The sequence below is a fragment of the Diabrotica virgifera genome, chromosome 2, assembly GCF_917563875.1.
Source record: "Diabrotica virgifera virgifera chromosome 2, PGI_DIABVI_V3a".
Taxonomy (NCBI): domain Eukaryota; kingdom Metazoa; phylum Arthropoda; class Insecta; order Coleoptera; family Chrysomelidae; genus Diabrotica; species Diabrotica virgifera.
In genome coordinates this window covers 8,734,593-8,753,614 of record NC_065444.1, presented here as the reverse complement: position 1 = coordinate 8,753,614, position 19,022 = coordinate 8,734,593, and the positions used below count along the sequence as shown (strand labels likewise).

Genomic DNA, 19,022 nt, shown 5'->3' with positions numbered 1-19,022 from the left:
GTTAAGAGAAATTGTGGACTACAACTATCAAACCTGGTCAGTGATGTAAGTATCGATTTCAACAGAAAGAAAAGAATGTGTTGGCCACTCTGGACATAGAAAAGGGAATAAGAGACACAATAGAAAGAGGTAGGCTGCCTCTTTGCTTAGTTAATATCGTCTTCTTCTTCTTTAAGTGCCGTCTCCTAATCGGATGTTGGATATCATCATCACTATCTTTACTCTATCTACCACTTCTCTTAAGAGTTTTATTGATCTGCATTTAAACCAGTCCCTTAAATTCTTCAACCATGACACTCTCGTTCTTCCTATACTCCTTCCCACTACCTGTCCCAGATATTGTAACTTTCTTATTTTTTATAAAGATTAAACTTTACAAAACACGGAAGTCAATAAAAATGCATTTTGGCAAAGATATCGATTTAACCCTACATACAGGACCAGTACCCTATCGCAGGCCAAGAAGATTTTATATGCAGTGCCAGTTTAAAGTTCAACAGCGGAGACCAACTGGAAGAAGCTCCTAAGAATAGAAATGGCATGCAATGGCAGAGTTTCAAACGAAACCACCCAAGATAGGCCCTAGTACACATCACTAAGGTAGGTAGTCCTGAACACGACCAGAAAATTCTTCCACCAGGCCACAAGAAGATTCCTAAAGACCAGCGATACCCTCGCCAAAAACATAGTGCAGACGATAAATCGTGAAACCAATTGACTGGAACTGATTGACCATCTAATCAGGGTCTAACAAGATTATTGAAGATTGTAATAACCCTTTTGCTTGCCTTTGGCCTGGAATGTTCTCCCAGTGGGCTACAATGAGTATCTTTTCTTATTTTATAGGAAGAGTATCTGATTTTCTTTAAACTTTTTGGTATAACTCACTTTGACCATGGCCCTACAAAAGGAGCTTTAGCTCTTACAGGCAAGACTATTAAATCATATATTGTCATAAATAAATAAAGGCAGAGACGACGAAGAAGAAAATCTAACTATTTAATTGTATAATAATTTGTATGCATAAATTTTGTCAATTTGTATTACGTTAAAACAGTTTAGTTTTAAAATATTTATTTTTTTCATTCACCATGTAAAATAGGTACCGATTGAAATTACCCAGTTCTATGATCTTTGGAAAAATGTTTACCATCTTATCATGCGGGTAAATTTGATAGAAAGTACTTCTAAGACCAATTAAGAGGCGAAAGCGGGTATACGAAAGACTTTCGGAGTTATGAGAAATATTTGGAAAGGCGAGATTTTTGATTTCCGAGAAAGTGGTAAAAGTACTGACGACTGGAAAAATTGGAAGCGTTGATATATGACGTAGTAGGGATATTTGTTTGGACCAATAGAACTGAAGGGATGTCATTGATGGAAGGGGAAGTTAAGCCAAGACAATTTTTTGGAAAAGAAAGAAGGAGGCAGTGTATTCCCGATAGCAGAAAGGAGCAGTTTGTGTTGTGAAAAAAGTAGAAAGTGTCTGAGTACTGAGTACTCAAAAAGTACTGAGTAAACGTTTTTAAAGTCAAAATTAAATTCAGTGAAAGTGGTAGCAGTTGTAACAAGGTATTCAGATCTCTATATTTCTCTCTATCAATATTCTCCGTTGCGACGATTTCGGTTCTTTGGCTTCATCGACGTCTACATAAAGACTCTAGTGTAATTTGACATACATTTTTACATAAACCATTTCGTAAAGTTTTTAAATTAATTTGGATGTACCAGCTATAATGCATTATTGTACCTATACTGAGTAATTTCTATTTAAAATAATTTGCGGTATTTGTCATGTTCTTTTACAATTATTTACATAATCGTTTCAAATTGATATTTTACAATTTATTCTATTATTAAAATGTGTGTTTAATTCTTTGGGAAAAACAATTTGTTTTAATATACGGTTATATTTTACTTTTGACTTTTATTTTTCCATGAGTTTCATCTGAGTATTGGTTTGTGAATTTCTGTGATTGTATGACGTAAAACCCTGATATAATTTATTAATTTGAGCTAGCCCAATAAAAGTTTTGTTACATTAATAATTGAAAATAAGTATAAGTATAATTTTTAAATATTACATAAAAAAAAATAAGTAGAATCAAAACAATATGTATGGTACATTTTTGTGCTTCGCCAAATACTTAAGGGTCTGTTTGGAGTTCTAAACTATTATTATATTATACTGTAAATCCTATAGTTTCTGCCAAAATGGGATTTGAATGTGCATCTGCTCGCATAGGAAGTAAGAACATTCTCAATTTTACTACAGAAAGTTAAGAAAACATTTTTATTAAAAATTTTTAATTATCTCATACCAGCACCACAGCGGGACCCCGAAAGTACTTACTTATTTTCAAAAACCATACATTAAGTAAGGATCTTAATAATTTTAAAAATGTGTACATCACATGGAGGTAAGTACTTAAAACAAGGAAAAATGTTCAATAAAAAATTGTCCGCTGGCTAAATATAACTTAAATTTATCAAAAGAAATATTCGACCACCTAAGTTGTGTGACCTCACACCATTCAGATTAAATCTCTTTATTCTTGAAGAACATAGGCGCAACGGCCAACGGATGGCGAGCGCCTCAAAGAAGAAATGCCTATATTAAGCTCGCCTATCAAGTTTATAATTTTTTAAAATTTTTTAAAAATTAAAGTTTTTAAAATGACAAGATTTTCAGACATTAGTAAGTAATAGTCCCCAGTACACCGCCCTTTTTTGAAAATTTTTACTACAAGAGTCTTAAAAATGGTTTAACTGCTTGTTTGGGTGGATCTACCACTTTCTGAAAAATTTTAGAGTGCAGGTTGGACGCGTTTCCTCACGCACAACACCTAAACCTGTATCTCTAGCGCGGTTATGTTTTATTATTGCAAAACTATTTTCAATTTTAATCAACAACATTATACGTTCAAATAAAATAAATTATTTTTGTCGGACAAAAAAGAGGGAGCAATCGTTGACTCCGATACCCGCAAGATGTTACATTCTTTTATATGGATCCCAGAAAAAAGTGTGGAAGATGATAAAGAGACAAAAACAGAAATGAATGAATTTGTACGGATAGATAACATTACGGAGAAACAATGGACTGAGCATTTCACGAAATTATATGGAGAATGAGAAGAAGAGAACAGAGAAAGAAACATTAACGAAACTCACGATAGAGTACTAAATAATATCAGAAGAAGAGCTACAAGAACGAATAAAAAAGTTAAAAAATAGAAAAGCACCTGGTCCTGATAAGATAAACAATGAACTGCTAAAATATGGAAGAACAACACTACTCAAATGGCTCCTAAAATTATTCGTCGATATAATAATATCGAAGTAGTACCAGCGGAATGGAAGGGGAAGGAAAGTATCCTGCTACCGATACTTAAAAAGCGAGGCTTGAAAAATCCTGAAAATTATAGAGGCATTAGTCTGATGAATAGTACAATAAAATTATTGACGGCAGTCATAAAATCGAGGAAAAAGTGAACATGGCAGATGAACAACAAGGCTTCCGGAAGAACCGCAACACAATTTTTATTATCAGACAAATAATAGAAAAGTCTATTGAATATCGAAAACAAGAATACATGTGCTTTTGACAGAGTGAGGCGAAATGACATCTTAAATTTATTGCAAGATGAACAAATAGACCATCAGATAACAAGGATAATTAATGAAATTAACAAGAACAACAAGACCAGAGTTATAATATCAACAGGGGAAACAGAATGCATAGAACCAAAAGGAGGAATCCGCCAAGGAGACTCGCTCAGCCCATTGTAGTTAAATATGGTGATGAATCAAATAATTCACGAAGTAAGAAAACGACATGAATGTCACATGCGAGCACATAAAATCACGATAGTATGCTATGCCGATGATGCAGTACTAATTGCTGATAACGAGGATGACCTACAAAGGCAGCACCACACCTTCAATCTCACAGCAAACAAACTTTATATGAGAATATCAGTGCAAAAAACTAAATTTATAATATAATTATACAACTAATTATACTAAATAAACTAATTGTAGAACAAGTAGTGAAATTACCTAGGAGTAGAGATCACTAGTGACAGGAATATAAGAACAGAGACTACAAGGCAAGCAGCAAGAGTAAGTGGTTGCCACCGAAAAACCATAATATGGAGAAATAAATATCTGGCCACGGAAAGCATAAGTAAAAAGTATACAAGACAACAGTAAGACCAATCCTAACATATGCAGTGGAGACAAGGACCGATACAAGAAAGACGAAATAAAATAAGAGACAGACAAAGCAACAGAAGTATAGGCGAACAATGCAAAATTTAAAATATTAACAGGTGAACAAAAACAAGAAAAAAAAATCTGGAACGAACATGTAAACCGAATGGGACCAGATACATTAGCGAACATCTGTGAAAACAATAAGTTGTATAGCAGAAGACCCGTTGGAAGGCAGCCAAAAAGGTGGAAAGACAATGAACAGTCAACAACAACTGAAACAGAATAAGAGGCAGACAAACAGGAGTCATCCTAGTCGCACGAAGAGGAAGAAGAAGAAGAGAAGAGTTCGGTATACCTTTTGGTACGTATGCTTTTCGATTTTTTGGATATGTTTTGCATCTTCGACTTCCTGTACTGTTATTTCATCATTTTCATCGTCTTGATCTAGTCAATACGGTAATTTTTATGCTTTTGGTACATTTTCTCATCTTTAACTTTTAAGAATATTGTACGAATACTTATTCCATATAATTTTAATAAAATTGGTAAATGATGTAACCAAAAAACTGCGCCTCTGTAACGAAATCTCATGGTTGTGTAACAAAACCATTCTGATTTTCAGTCTACTGAAAGATTAAGATAACTGGTATGCGGTAATAATGTGCCATTAAAACTAGAACAGTTATCTTATGGAAGTATAGGTTAACAGGTTTACTTTTTCATGTAAGTCTTTGATCATGTGTATCGGTTAATCTTTCGCAATTTCTTTTAAAACTCAAGAAAACATGATCGATTCAAAGTTACAAATCTAACTCTTCAAAAAACCCAAAAAAATGGATAGAACTTAATTTACAACCTGCTATTCATGTTTTTTTTCTGTTAAGACTAAATACTGGTATTTTTGTTCCAAGCAGATTTTAGTACAAGGTCTATGAAAGAAAACAATATTAAAGTAGGCCAAAAAATGTTTGATCTGGGACTGATCCCAGGGATTAAAAGGATATACCTTATAAGGAAAAACATCATACCTAGGTCACATACTGAGGAATAATAAGTACCAATATGCTCAACTTATAATGAAAGGAAAGATCGAGGGAAAGCGAGGACTAGAAAGGAAAAGACTATCGTGGCTTAGAAAAGTCAGACAATGGACAGGGCTAAATTTTGAACAGCTAATAAGAACAGCCGAAGTCAGAGAAGAGTTTCTAATTGTAGTAGCCAACCTTCATTGAGGAGAGGGCACTTGAAGAAGAAGAAAAGTATATACTTCTACGTCTACAAGCTAATCAGACCAGGCGAAAAGCTGGGGTTCGTTATGCGAAAAATATTCTCATTTTTCCATGTACATTTTTTCTGTTCCTGTGTGAGTACGATTTCTTAATAATCCCTACCTACTCAAAATAACAAAAAGGTATCAATGAAATGAACACAATAACATTGTTTAAATAGTAATTTAATTGCAAAAGGTCATCTGAATAACTTGGCAACACCATGATAACATCGAATGCAGACTATTTAACAAAGAATCTGAGACAGTGAGATACTTTGGGCGCCTTATATCAAAGAATTAACAATTAACTCTACATTTTTAAGTTAACGGCAATGACGGTAAAAAAATACAGGGTAGCTACGTTTCATGGTTTTCGAAAAAGCTTTTGAGCGAGTCCAACGCCGGAACATTATACACGCACTAAGAAACATAAACCTATAGTATGGTATAACTATAGCCTAACCCAGACATCCAAAGTGAAAGTTATCCTCCTCCAACACCAAATTGTTCTATATGGTCCACATAATGTTCAGAAAAAAGTCACATCATTTTGAGAGTCGGGTTAGGGGGGGAGAGGGGGGGAAATCGGTAAATTCGTAGTTTTTTAGGTTTTTCGTCAATATTTCTAAAACTATGCGGTTTAGCATGAACAACCTTATACAAAAATGTTCTACATTAAATTTGAAATAAAAAAGGTCCTATGCATAATCCTTCTAAAATGAACGGTTTCAAAGTTACGGAGGTAGTATAGTATAATTGGTCCAAAAAAAGGCCTAACTCAAACATCCAAAGTACACGTTTTCCTCCAATACCAAATTGTTCTATATGGTCCACATGATGTTCAGGAAAAAGTTACACCATTTTGAGCGTCCGGTTTGGGGGAGAAGTCGGAAAATTAGTAGTTTTTTAACGTTTTTCGTCAATATTTCTAAAACTATGCTTTAGCGTATACAATGTTCTATACAAAAATGTTCTACATATTATTTAAAACAAAAAAGGTCGTATACATAATTGTCATAAAATCAACGGTTCCAGAGTTACGGAGGGTGAAAAGTGGAGGTTTTCGACACTTTTTATATTTTTTGGTCAATTTATAACATTATTACTGATGAAAGAAATTTTCTTTGAACTGATGAAAGAACAGGATTGTGTTTTGTAAATAAAATTTGCTATTTCAGTGGCCGATGGTATGTTAGTGATAAGTCCTTGAAGAAACGTCAACCTCACCACCCAAAATCATCATCAATTGCCCAATAAATATAAAAAGTATCGAAAACCTCCAATTTTCACCCTCCGTAACTCTTTAACCGTTAATTTTATAACAATTATGTATCGGACCTTTTTTGTCTTAAATTTTACATAGAACATTTTTGTATAGAACATTGTTTACGCTAAAGTATAGTTTTAGAAATATTGACGAAAAACGTAAAAAAACTACTAATTTTCCGACTTCTCCTCCATCTCCCCCCCAAACCGAACGCTCAAAATGGTGTAACTTTTTACTGAACTACATGTGGACCATATAGAACGATTTGGTGTTGGAGGAAAACTTTTAGGTACTTTGGATGTTTGGGTTAGGCCTTTTTTTGGACCAATTATACTATACTACCTCCGTAACTTTGGAACCGTTCATTTTAGAAGGACTAATGTAGAACATTTTTGTATCGAAGGTTGTTCATGCTAGACCGCAAAGTTTTAGAAATATTGACGAAAAACGTAAAAAACTGCGAATTTACCGATTTCTCCACCCTCTACCCCTCAAACCCGACGCTCAAAATACCGAACAATATCTGAACCTTATAGAACAATTTGGTGTTGGAGGAAAAATTTTATTTATGATGTCTGGGTTAGGCCTTTTTTGGACCAATTATACTATACTACCTCCGTAACTTTGAAACCGTTCATTTTAGAAGGATTATGCATAGGACCTTTTTTATTTCAAATTTAATGTAGAACATTTTTGTATAGAAAGTTGTTTATGCTAAATCGTATAGTTTTAGAAATATTTACGAAAAACGTAAAAAACTACGAATTTACCAATTTCTCCCCCCCCCCCCCCAAACCCTACGCTCACAATGGTGTGAGTTTTTTCTGAACATTATGTGGACCATATAGAACAATTTGGTGTTGGAGGAAAACTTTCACTTTGGATGTCTGGGTTATGCCATCTTTTGGATCGAAAAAAAGCGGCGAAAAACGGATCCAGATCTCTCACAAAATTAAAAGAAATAAGATTTCCAGAAAATGAGGAAGTTATTATCGCAGATAATTAACAAATAACTTTATTCCAATCCCAGATAATAACCATACTGCAAAGTCGTTAACAAAAATCTCAAAATCAAAACAGAAGATGCTTTAATTGCGGAAGAATGGGATATTTGCAAATTGCAGAAGCCGATTCCAGGTAATGAAAGAAGAAGCAAATAGTAAGGTCAGCAGATCGCCTAGATTGACATCCAGAAGCTTGTCACAAAGTCCTACTAGAAATACTAGTAGATACAGGTCTGTAAGAAATGAGTATCACAGAACTAACAAAGAAAGGAAAAATAACTCTGGGATTTGAAGTTGCTGATTTAATAGAGCAACTAGCTATTAGTAAAAATGAAATAGAAAAGTTAAGACAACAGGTGTCAATTTTGCAGAATGTACCTACCAAATAAACAATTCAAAGAATTTAAAGATCTTCTTCTTCTTCTTCCTCTTTATAAGCAATTCTGCTTGTTTATTGGCGGATTGACACCTCTATGGAAGGTTGTCACTCCATCTTTTGCGCGGTCGGCCGATACTTCTTCTATTGATTGGTAATTTATCTCGTGCAATTTTGACCACACGTGTCTCCCCCATTCTGGTTATGTGGTTGTTCCATTCTTTTTTCTATTTAGTGTCCATTCGTTTATACACTGTACGTTACATTGTCTTCTAATATATTCGCTCCTCTTTCGATCTCTCAGTGTATTTCCTGTAATTCTTCTCAGTACTCTCATCTCTGCTGTTTTCAGTAGTCTTTGTGTTGTGGCTGTATCGGGTCTTGTTTATGATGCATATGTCATTATTGGTCTTACACTGGCTTTATAAATTCTTGACTTCATCTCAGTGTTAATATGTCGGTTTCGCCATATAGCGTTATTAAGGCATCCTGCCAATCTATTTTCTTTTTGTACTTGATTTCTCACTTCTTTGTCTAGGTCTCCGTAACTTGACAATGTAATTCCAAGGTATTTTACTTCCATTACTTGTTCAATACTGATACCATCAATTTCTATTTTGCATCTGATTGGTTCTTTACTGATTACTATTGTTTTGGTTTTCTGAGATGAAATTGTCATATTGAATTCTTTTGCTCTTATGTTAAATCTGTGGACTAATCTTGGCAAACTATCTTCATCTTGGGCTATCAATATTGCGTCGTCTGCGTAGCAGAGTATTTTTACTTCTTTGTTTCCCATTCTATATCCTCTTCCTTTGTTGACGTTTTTGATGATTTCATCCATGATTAAATTGAAAAGCATAGAGGGAGACTCAATGAGTCTCCCTGTCTTATTCCGCTGCCTATATCTATAGGTTCTGTAAGTTGTCCATCTATTCTGACTTCCATTTAGTTGTTTTGGTAGATGTTCTCAATAGTTTTTATGATATTTAGAGGGACTTTTCTATTATACAGAAGATGGATTACATCTTTCGAGTCTTACTCTGTCAAATGCTTTCTTTAAGTCAATCAGACATAGAAATGCTATTATGCTCTAGTGATTTCTCAGTAATTTGCTTTATGACGAATATTGCATCTGTACACGATCTTCCAGTACGAAAACCCTGTTGTTCATCTGCTAAACTTATCCTCTGATTCATTACGTCTTGTAAGATTTTAGTTGTAATTTTTAGGGTAGTATTTAACAAGTTAATACCTCTGTAGTTTTCTGGCTGCTTTTTATCTCCTTTTTTGAATAGTAGAATTAGTTCGCTCGTATCGTATATCGCTAGTATAAATACTTCTTCCGGTATTTTATTGTGTTTTATGATTTTGTTAATTAATGTTGTTCTGTCATTGCTGCTCCACAATATTTCAGTAATTCGTTTGGTATTCCATCCTTACCTGCAGCTTTTCTGTTCTTCAGCTTTTCGAGTGTTTTTCGTACTTCCTGTGCACTTATATGTAGTAACATCTTCATTTGTGGTAATTTCTGGTGTTTCCGGTTCGAGCATCATTTGTTCTTCCTCTGCATATAGCTTTTTTAGATAGTCAATAAATGTATCCTTTTCTATGTGTTTTGGTTCTATTAGTTCCTTTACCTCCGTTCTTTGACCTCTTATAAAGCGCCATATTTCCTTTTGGAGACCATAAAAATCATGTTCCATTTCTTTCGAAAAACGTTCCCAGTTATCATTTTTTATTCTTCTCACTTTTTATTCTTATAATTATCGTATGCCTCTTGTGTTTTACTTGACATGTATTTTAGGTAAATTTTAGTTAAGCTTTTTTCTTCTCTTTACATTTTTCCTTCACTTCTGTACAAAACCATGGAGTTCTTCGTCTTGGAAGCGATTTATTTTTATTAATGTTTTTTTCACCAAGAACTTCCTTGGCTGAGACTTAATTTTTGCCCAGCTTTCTTCGACTCCGTCACTTTCTGTGATATACATGTTGCTGCTTTTTTCCGTTAGTCTTTTTTGGAATAGGTATCTTGTGGAGTCGTCCTGTAAGCTTTCGACTTTAATCTTGGTGGTGTATTCTGCTGTTTTGTTATCACATACATATATGTATTTTCATTCTGATTTTGCACAATACCAATTTAAGATCTCTTCCTATTTCTGCTGATGTTCTTACATCCAAGATTAGTGACGGGTGTAACTCTCTATTCGACAGAATATAGTCTATCATAGATCTTTGCCCTCTAGTGTTTTCAAAAGTGTATTTGTATTGTTCTTTGTGAGGGAAAAATGTATTGTTAATTCGTATTTCATTTATGCTGCAGAGGTCCTTCAGGAGGTCTCCACTGTTTTCATTTCTGATATTTTCATTATATCGCTGTTTTATTCCCGGAACTGTGTTATTGCCAACACGGGTATTAAAGTCACTCATAATGATTATATATTCATCATTTGGGATCTCAGTGAGATGTTCAAGAATTTAAAGATGTTCGGACGAATTTCAGGTTCAAATCCAGGGTCAGTTTGAATAAAAAGGGAATGTAACCAAGCAAGTCTCCGGATGATCAACGATAACCAGGAAGAAGATAATGTGAGACTATTTGGCAGGAAATAAACAAATACAATGGAACTATAAAGGTGTTCTAGGCTCAAAGGTAATCTCTGTATCTTTACAATACTCTATTATGTCGGAAGTGGGAAAGGCCCAATACAGTACCTACTTACAGTCAACAAGTGATACTGGCAAAATAAAACATCAAAAAGGTGTTACAAGAACTTCATAGCAGCCTTTCTGGATGACATTTTGGAGTCAAGAAACCGGCCAGTGTTCGAGACAGATTTTACTGGATCAATGGTGGCCGAGATGTAGAAGATTGGGTACAAAATGTTGGGTATTAAGAAAACTCGCATTCTGCCTCCTCAAGTTTCCATCCGCAATCGGATGGAATGGTCGACGAAAGACAATAGAATTTGCCGGCCCCTGAATTCTGCCGCCCTGGGCTATACCCTATAGCCCATTCAGCCCATATGTAAATCCAGCCCTGACTGTCTCAATGCATTTCAATGTTTGTCGCTGACGAAATTATATTATTTAATTTGTTTTTTTTTTTGTTATCCGTTTATTTCATAATTATTTATTTAGACATCTTTATTATTGGTCGTATATTCTCTTTGCACTCTTTATACTTGAATTTAATTGTTATTTCCATAATTATGTTCAATAATTCATTGCAGATCAACACTATTGCAAATCATACTACAAACTTGAGAGCTATAATTGATCATCTTCAACGATTTATTACTTTATTTACATTTAAAACCATTTCTAATACATCAATTGCATTTTTTTGATCCAAATGAGTTCAGTGCAAGTGTCGGTGAGATATCTCTTGTGTTATTCTGTCAAGATATTTTCAATCGCGCTTGACCTTGTCATTTGACCTTCTTGAATGGATAATTATTGATGGACGTGCTTGACGTACGATATACATTTACATAAATATCGTATTATATTGGAAATTGATTCGTTCATTATAATAAAAGCGGTAAATACATAAAACAGATAATAGGCAAAATAATCAGGTGTTGAAATGTTCTTGGTGTGTTCCGCGGTAAAGGTGAAGATGGGGTCTAGGTCAGAAATTACAAAAATATTTATTATCGCATTGACACCGCTATTGCATAGAATTTGTCCCATTACGAGTAGATTTGAGGTAAATTGCTTATTGTGACATTTGTAAATGTACTCGTATATGCACCAACGTATATGTTGAAGGAATAGAAGATGTATAATAAAAGATTCTGCGAAGATCGGGAAGAAGTATGCGATAATGTTTTCCATTATCTTGATGCAGGGTTTGTTTCCCTAATTCCATTTGTCGATGAGTTTCTATCTTGGTGTTACACCAATTATTATCTCTGCGGTCAGACGTGCCATGCATAAGCCTCTCTCATAAGGGTTTTCTTTGGTCTTTCTCTTCTATTCTTTTCAGGAACTTTAATTCTCTTGCTTGCATCTCCACCTACATTTCCATTACTCTCTAATTCTTCTTCTTCCTTAGCCCGTTTTTATCCAACTTTGGACATAGGGCTTCCGCAATATCTGTCTGTCTTTGTCTGCGCTTTTCCAGTGAGTTCCTTCAGCTTTTACAATATCGTCCTTCCATCGCATCTGAAGTTTTCCTCTTCCTCTTCTTCCAGTCTATACATCTCAGACTATACATTTCAGGACCTTCTTGTGAACTGGTTTCCAGGTTATAAAACCTTTACGTGGTATTTCGGACACGCGCCAACTCGCAACTTTTAATGACAAACATTTTCAAAGCAAAATGTATACCGGCCAATTCGTAACTTTTCTACTACCTAACCCTGCCAACTCGAAACTTTCTACAGGTCAATTCGAAACCATTGCTTAAATCCTATACCTCAGGTATTCAGATGCAGAACAGTACCATAAATGTTTTTCACTTTTTAGGACTTTCTTTAAGTAAAATTTAAAATTATTTTCCACCAACAACTTACTCCCACGTTCACTCATTCTCATTACGAAATCTGTTATAAGAAATTCAGCCATTTAATAAAATTCATTTGGATTTTCTCTAATAACTCTTCCAAGAGACAATATACAGTGATGAGCGCCCTAATAACCGTCAAAATAGCGCAAAAGATGGAAAACATATTAAATTGTGAGATAAAAAGAAATAAAACTAGTAGAGCTGTTAAATTTCGCGATAATAACATATAAATTGACATTATATTGATTGTTTCCCACCTTTAGACGTATCAGAGAAGTATGTCAACTAAAACTGCCACTGTGACAGTGGCATTTCTCAAACTCGTCCGATACGTCTAAAGGTGGGAAACAATCAATATATCAATTAATAAGTTACTATCGCTAAATTTAACACCTCTTCTAGGTTCATCTCTTTTTATCTAACAACTTAAGGTGATACAGTAGCGATCAACAGGTAGCCAAAACGCGTTGCGAGATTGCGGCTGTAATTTTGAATATTTTTGAAGTTATACTTCTTTACGCGCGATGAGGGTGAATTTTTATATGTTAAAACCAGGCGCATACGCATCACCCAGGCGCATACGCGCATTATAACTTTGTTCTGTTTGGATGTTCAAATGACATGTCAAAAATTATCCAATATGGCAGCTGTAGGACAGCTGTGGTTTGGAGGAAAAGGTAAAGGTAAACAAATGTATAATATATTAGTTTTATTGTTGTGAGGACAGAAACAAAACAGTTTATAATATTGTAGTGACTTTTAAATAGTTTTTAAAAGCAACAGGTACGTAATAATTGTTAATGTATCATGGGTATAAACCTACCTGTTTGATCTGCCAAAATACATAGTATGTAATAATGTAATACTTTTATTTATATAATTTGATTACCATCAATATTCACCTAATATATTGTTTTCTTACTATATGTTTTGTTGTATTTTTTTTTCAATTCTAAAGTCCACTTTACATCAACAATAATTGAACAAGAAATTGACAACAAGTTATTCAAGGTCAAATTTGGCTTATACAAAACACAATTCTACATCCAATTTTGCCGTGAATAAAAAGAAAATAAAGAAATTTGACAAAATAAGACATATCCAATTGTTCTATTTCATCAAATTCCTTCATTTTCTTTTACAAACCATACATTTTGTACTCGTCAAATTTGGCCTTGAATAACTTTGTCAATTTCTTGTTCAATTTATTGTTGATGTAAAGTGCACTTAAATCATTTCAATTCAAAATTAAAATAATTTGATCAATTTTCAAAATATCACAAGTTTAATGACGTTCTACACCTTCGGCAAAGAATTAAGGATTTGCATGAAATTTTAGTATGTTATAGTTTACTTCAAAAAACTAATTGATTTTTAAAAAAATGTTTTACCGTGCCGTCTAATTACTATTAAGGGTCAAAGTTAAGTTTTAACATGGGCTCTTATGGGAATTCTTAAAAAGTTAATAACTTTTGACCCAAATTTACGATTTTTAATTATTTGTGCTTAAATTAAAGGTATTTTTGTAAGGAATAACATATTAAAAAATTAGGATTGTTTACCGTACCATTATTAAATAAAAGTGAAATTACTGTTTCGAAATTTAACAAAGTTGGTAGTAGTGAGATCAGCTGCACTCATAATTATATCCGAAACGTACGTGTGAATCACATGACCTCGGTGGTCTAGTTGTTGAGCGTTCGGTCAGTGTTCGAAACGTCCCGGGTTCCAATCCTCTACGATTCATTTTTTTTTTAGTTGTTTTAATAAAAAAAATTTGAAAGTGGTAGATAAGAAAGTTAGTTTAATATTTAAATAGAATACAATTACTTCGTTAAAATTATATAATAGAAGTATAACTTCTTACGTGCGTACAAAGTACACACACATTCTTTTTTCGAGATATTTGACACACGTATTCGTAATATAATAAAGAATGGCGGTGCAGAGCCCAATTTGAAAAATATATTAATATGTGGAAATTACTCTGTAATTAAATACAATATTAAAAAATGAGCCTGTACCGCCATTAAGAAGAACAAAAAAATACACTTTCTTCAAATAAACTTTTTTATCCGATGCCTAGATTTTGTGGCATTTTGGAACTACTAATGAAATAAAAAATTTTAGTAGTTCCAAAATGACACAAAATCTAGGCATCGGATAGAAAAGTTTATTTGAAGAAAGTGTATTTTTTTGTTCTTCTTAATGGCGGTACAGGCTCATTTTTTAAATATTGTATTTAATTATAGAGTAATTTCCACATATTAATATATTTTCAAATTGGGCTCTGTACCGCCATTCTTTATTATATTACGAATACGTGTGCCAAATATCTCGAAAAAATATTCAAAATTACAGCCGCAATCTTGGAACGCGTTTTCGCTACCTGTTGATTGCTACTGTTTCCTCTTAATATGTTTTCCATCTTTTGCGTTATTTTGCCGGTTATTAGTGCGCCCATCACTGTATAAATGATGAATGCCTTTTACACTACCTTAAAAGAGGGTAGTTTATACAAGAACATATCTGAAATACCGTTATTAAATTATCAACATCGTTAAAAACTACTTAAAAAAAGAAAGTTACAAATTCACCGGTAGTTGATGGGTTATCGAAAAATTACGTGAGAGCCAGAGTTGCCAGTTGGCCTGTAATTAGGATGGGGGATTAAAATAGTTACGAATTCACCCGGACCCGGTATTTCGATTTTGGTTATAATCTCTTTATCAGGTCATAATTTACATTTAACCAGCTGCCACAGTATTTAAAATGTAATTCAACGTTCTATTCTCCGTTTGAAAATTATTGATAGTACAGTTTTTACGACGCAGGTCATTTGTATTGTATGTTGCATTGTACTGTATATCATAAACTTCGATTACAATGCAACATACAATACAATACAAATGACCTGCGTCGTAAAAACTGTACTAACAATAAGTTTCAAACCGAGATCTCCTTTTCATTAAGAGAAAGCACACCTTGATATATATTAATCTTTCCACTGCTATCCACTTTGTCCTTGAAATGTTGATTTTAAGGCTTCTCCAATAGCTGAGTTCAATCACTGAGTTCACTGACTACATTATCTGGGTAAACAACAATCAGATGAAAAGGGGCATGAGAAAAGGGAGATAAAGGTAAGAATAGAAAAAGGAAACAAAAAGTATGGAGCATTGCACTCATTAATGAAATACAAATATGTCTCAAAAGATAAACAAACAGAATCTACAAAACAGTTAGGTATCAGGCCTACAGCTAGCTACCTGCGCCTGCTAAATATGTCTGCTTTTCAGACAATCAGAACAGAGACCTTTTGGAAATGGATTGGAATTTTGGAAAGATGGGAGAGGGAAATACAAAGAGGTGTAGAAAATAGTGTGAAAACATAATGGAGGTGTAGAAAATAGTGTGAAAACATAATGGAGGTGCAGAAAATAGTGTGAAAACATAATGGAGGTGTAAAATAGGTGGTCGTTGTCAATGGAGAAGAAAGAATAATAAAGAACTTGAAGAACTATCTAACGAAACAATAATAACGACGGTAGCGAAAACACGGAGAATACGCTATTATAGGACACATTGAAAGAATGGGAAAGGACAGAACGCTGAAAACGGTACTATGTATCACGAAAGCCAATACACAAGACTTTGCAAAAAAAGTAATATTGAGAATTGGAAAGAAAAAGCATTGGATAGAAATTAATGGAAGGAACTGGTAATGGAAATGTGTGGAAAGACTATAAGAAATAATATTAAATGTATTTTATAAATATGTATAAATAAATGTTAATAGTAATAATTGTAATAGAAAATTAAGTTTTTCAGCCCTAGGCCTTCAAAGCTTGTTGAGCTGTATAAACAAATAAACATTGCACATCTTACTAGCTTAGTTTTTGATAATGCATTATGTTAAGAGGATTTTATTTATATTCTTCCGTTTATTGTTTATTTATAGTGCCCGATTTCTGGTAATGCAGCTTTTGAGAAATTATTATCTGATATATCTTGACAATTAAGGCTAGTTTAATTAGTTGCTGAAAAGTGTAGTATGTTCACACACCCAAACTTATACCTATGGAATCATCTGATATTTCTTATTATTTCGGGAGAATTTAAAAAAACGAACACACGAAGTCAAACAATATTTATTTTAAAGCAATTTAGTCACAAATACATAACAATTAAATAAAACAATAAAGTATTTAACAATCAAATTGAAACTAGTTGTTTTACAGTCAATAGCATAAAAAATTTCAATGTAAAACGAATAATGCTTAAATTGTTTTTATTTTTTTTTGTTTTTCTTGGTAGTCAGTGTTATCACCTCTAGTCCTTATGCAAGCATCAGTTTGCGTGGGCACGCTCCTAATCAAATTATCAACATTTTGTTGTGGTAGGTTGCTCCATCCTTCAAGAGCGGCTTGTACTAGCCGTGCGGTGTTTTGTGGATTATCCCGGTGAGCTCTAAATTTTCTTTTATGCATATCCCACAAATACTCTAGGGTTAAGCTCGGGTGAGCAAGCAGGCCACTACAAACAAAGGATACCTTCTGCTTCAATGATGTCTCTAGTCAATCTAATGGTATGTGGAGGTCCATCATCATGCAAGAAAATTAAATTTTCTCCCGTTGCATCTTTCCAGAGCCTAACTACAGGTTATCAACATACCTGTGAGCACTTAAGGTTGAATGGATGAAAACTAAAGGAGTTTTTTTACGGATCACAATTCCTCTCAAAAACATTACACTTCCCCTTGTATATTTGTGAAGAGAACTGACAGTTTTCGTTCTTGCTTGTCTTCCTCGACCTTTAAGTACACGATTTCGTGGGTCATCTGATTTTACACAAATCCTGACTTTTTCTGGAAGTAGCACATTTTGTCGATTCCCAATGTTCCAGTTCCAGTTTTGGTGGTGAAGACACCAATTTAGGCAATCAATCTTGTGCTGCCTGGATAACTCGGGAACCCATAACTGTCTCCTGCTGTATACTTCTTGGCACGAACTCTTCTTCTTATCGTTTCAACTGAAAGAGTTACACCTGTAGCTTAGAAAAAACTGCCTTTGGAGCTACAGGTGAGAAATGGTTGAGTGTCTTTCAGCTGATTGGACAATTAAACGATCGTGGCGAGCCGTTATTACTTTTTGGAGACTTTCCCTTGCTTTATTTTTGAGCTTTCTTAGTCCTGTTACCTAGCATAGGTTTTGGACATACCGCCCTGTGTGACGCCTGTTAGCTCTACAGCTATGTCCCTCTGAGAACACTACTTGGTACACAAGACCAATAATTTTTCCCCATTGTAAGTTCTACAACCCCACACGACGCATATTTTCGTTTTTGGACGCAAAAGTTAGTTTATTTATTTTCGTTCAATTTGTAACTCAAGCAAATAACCTATACCGTACCAAGCTGTAATATTTGATTGTCTTATGGATTTGTTTATTTTCAATAAAATACTTTATTTTGAGCAAAAAATAACAAGTTTTTTCAAAAGAAATAAATATTACTTAGAAATACATGGTGATTTCATATAAGTTTGGGTGTATAACTCACATTATTAGCAATTAACACATTTGTTTGTTTTGTATACACCATAACTCATCAAAAACATCAGACAATACCAGAAATTAATATTATTCATGATATTTAATATAAAAGTTAGTGTGCATTTGAATAATCTAAAAAAAAACAAAAACTTACTTTTGAAAAATAAAAGATATTCCAAACTTTTACATGTTCATGGGCACAAAAATGATGTAAGACAGCAACACAATATCCTTGTTATAAACACCACTACAAAATCTCTAATCAAAACACTCGGACTAGAGTTCGACCGGTTCAAAACCGAAAATCAAAAGCCCGCCGAGGGCAAAACTTGAAAGCTTTGGACGCCGGATTAGAACACGAACCACGTAACCTCTAGCCACTACGATGCACGATGCGCGTCTGTCTACTAAGCACAACCAGCGCGATGTGAGCCGCTATCCGGCTATCCGCTATTTAGAGTCCTCTGGAGTGGATTCTGAAGCAAGGCTCTTTTCTTGCACGGCTGTCTCCCACTTTCCCACGAAAGCTCTGCATTCGCTGTCTCTGTTCGTTATCTCAAAGAGAAAATTAAGTTGTGTAGGAAAGGACTGACAGGCCGCTAGTACCTGAAATATGCACATGGGCGGAGATTCTGAGATTTTCAGGGCCTGAGCAAGGGGCATTTATGAGTTTCAGAAGTTAGAGGAGGAGTCGTTTGAGTTCTTTATGGAATGCGAAAAGATAATAAATTAATATGCTACTGTTGTTTAAAAATCAGGATTTAATAAGATGGTCTTGGTGTATTTTTGATTTTTTTCTTAATATTCTTGACTAAAACGTAA

At 34.0% G+C, this 19,022-nt stretch overlaps 1 protein-coding gene across 1 annotated transcript in view; it reads right to left on the bottom strand.

Moving 5' to 3' along the window:
• Positions 1 to 18,661, bottom strand: part of LOC114328641 (growth arrest-specific protein 1) — a 70,285-nt gene extending 51,624 nt beyond the window's left edge. Inside the window, exon 1 of the mRNA XM_050643336.1 lies at positions 18,355 to 18,661. The gene's annotated coding sequence lies outside the window, so the exon portion shown is untranslated. The remainder of the gene's footprint in view (positions 1 to 18,354) is intronic.
• Between the last annotated feature and the right edge of the window lie 361 nt (positions 18,662 to 19,022).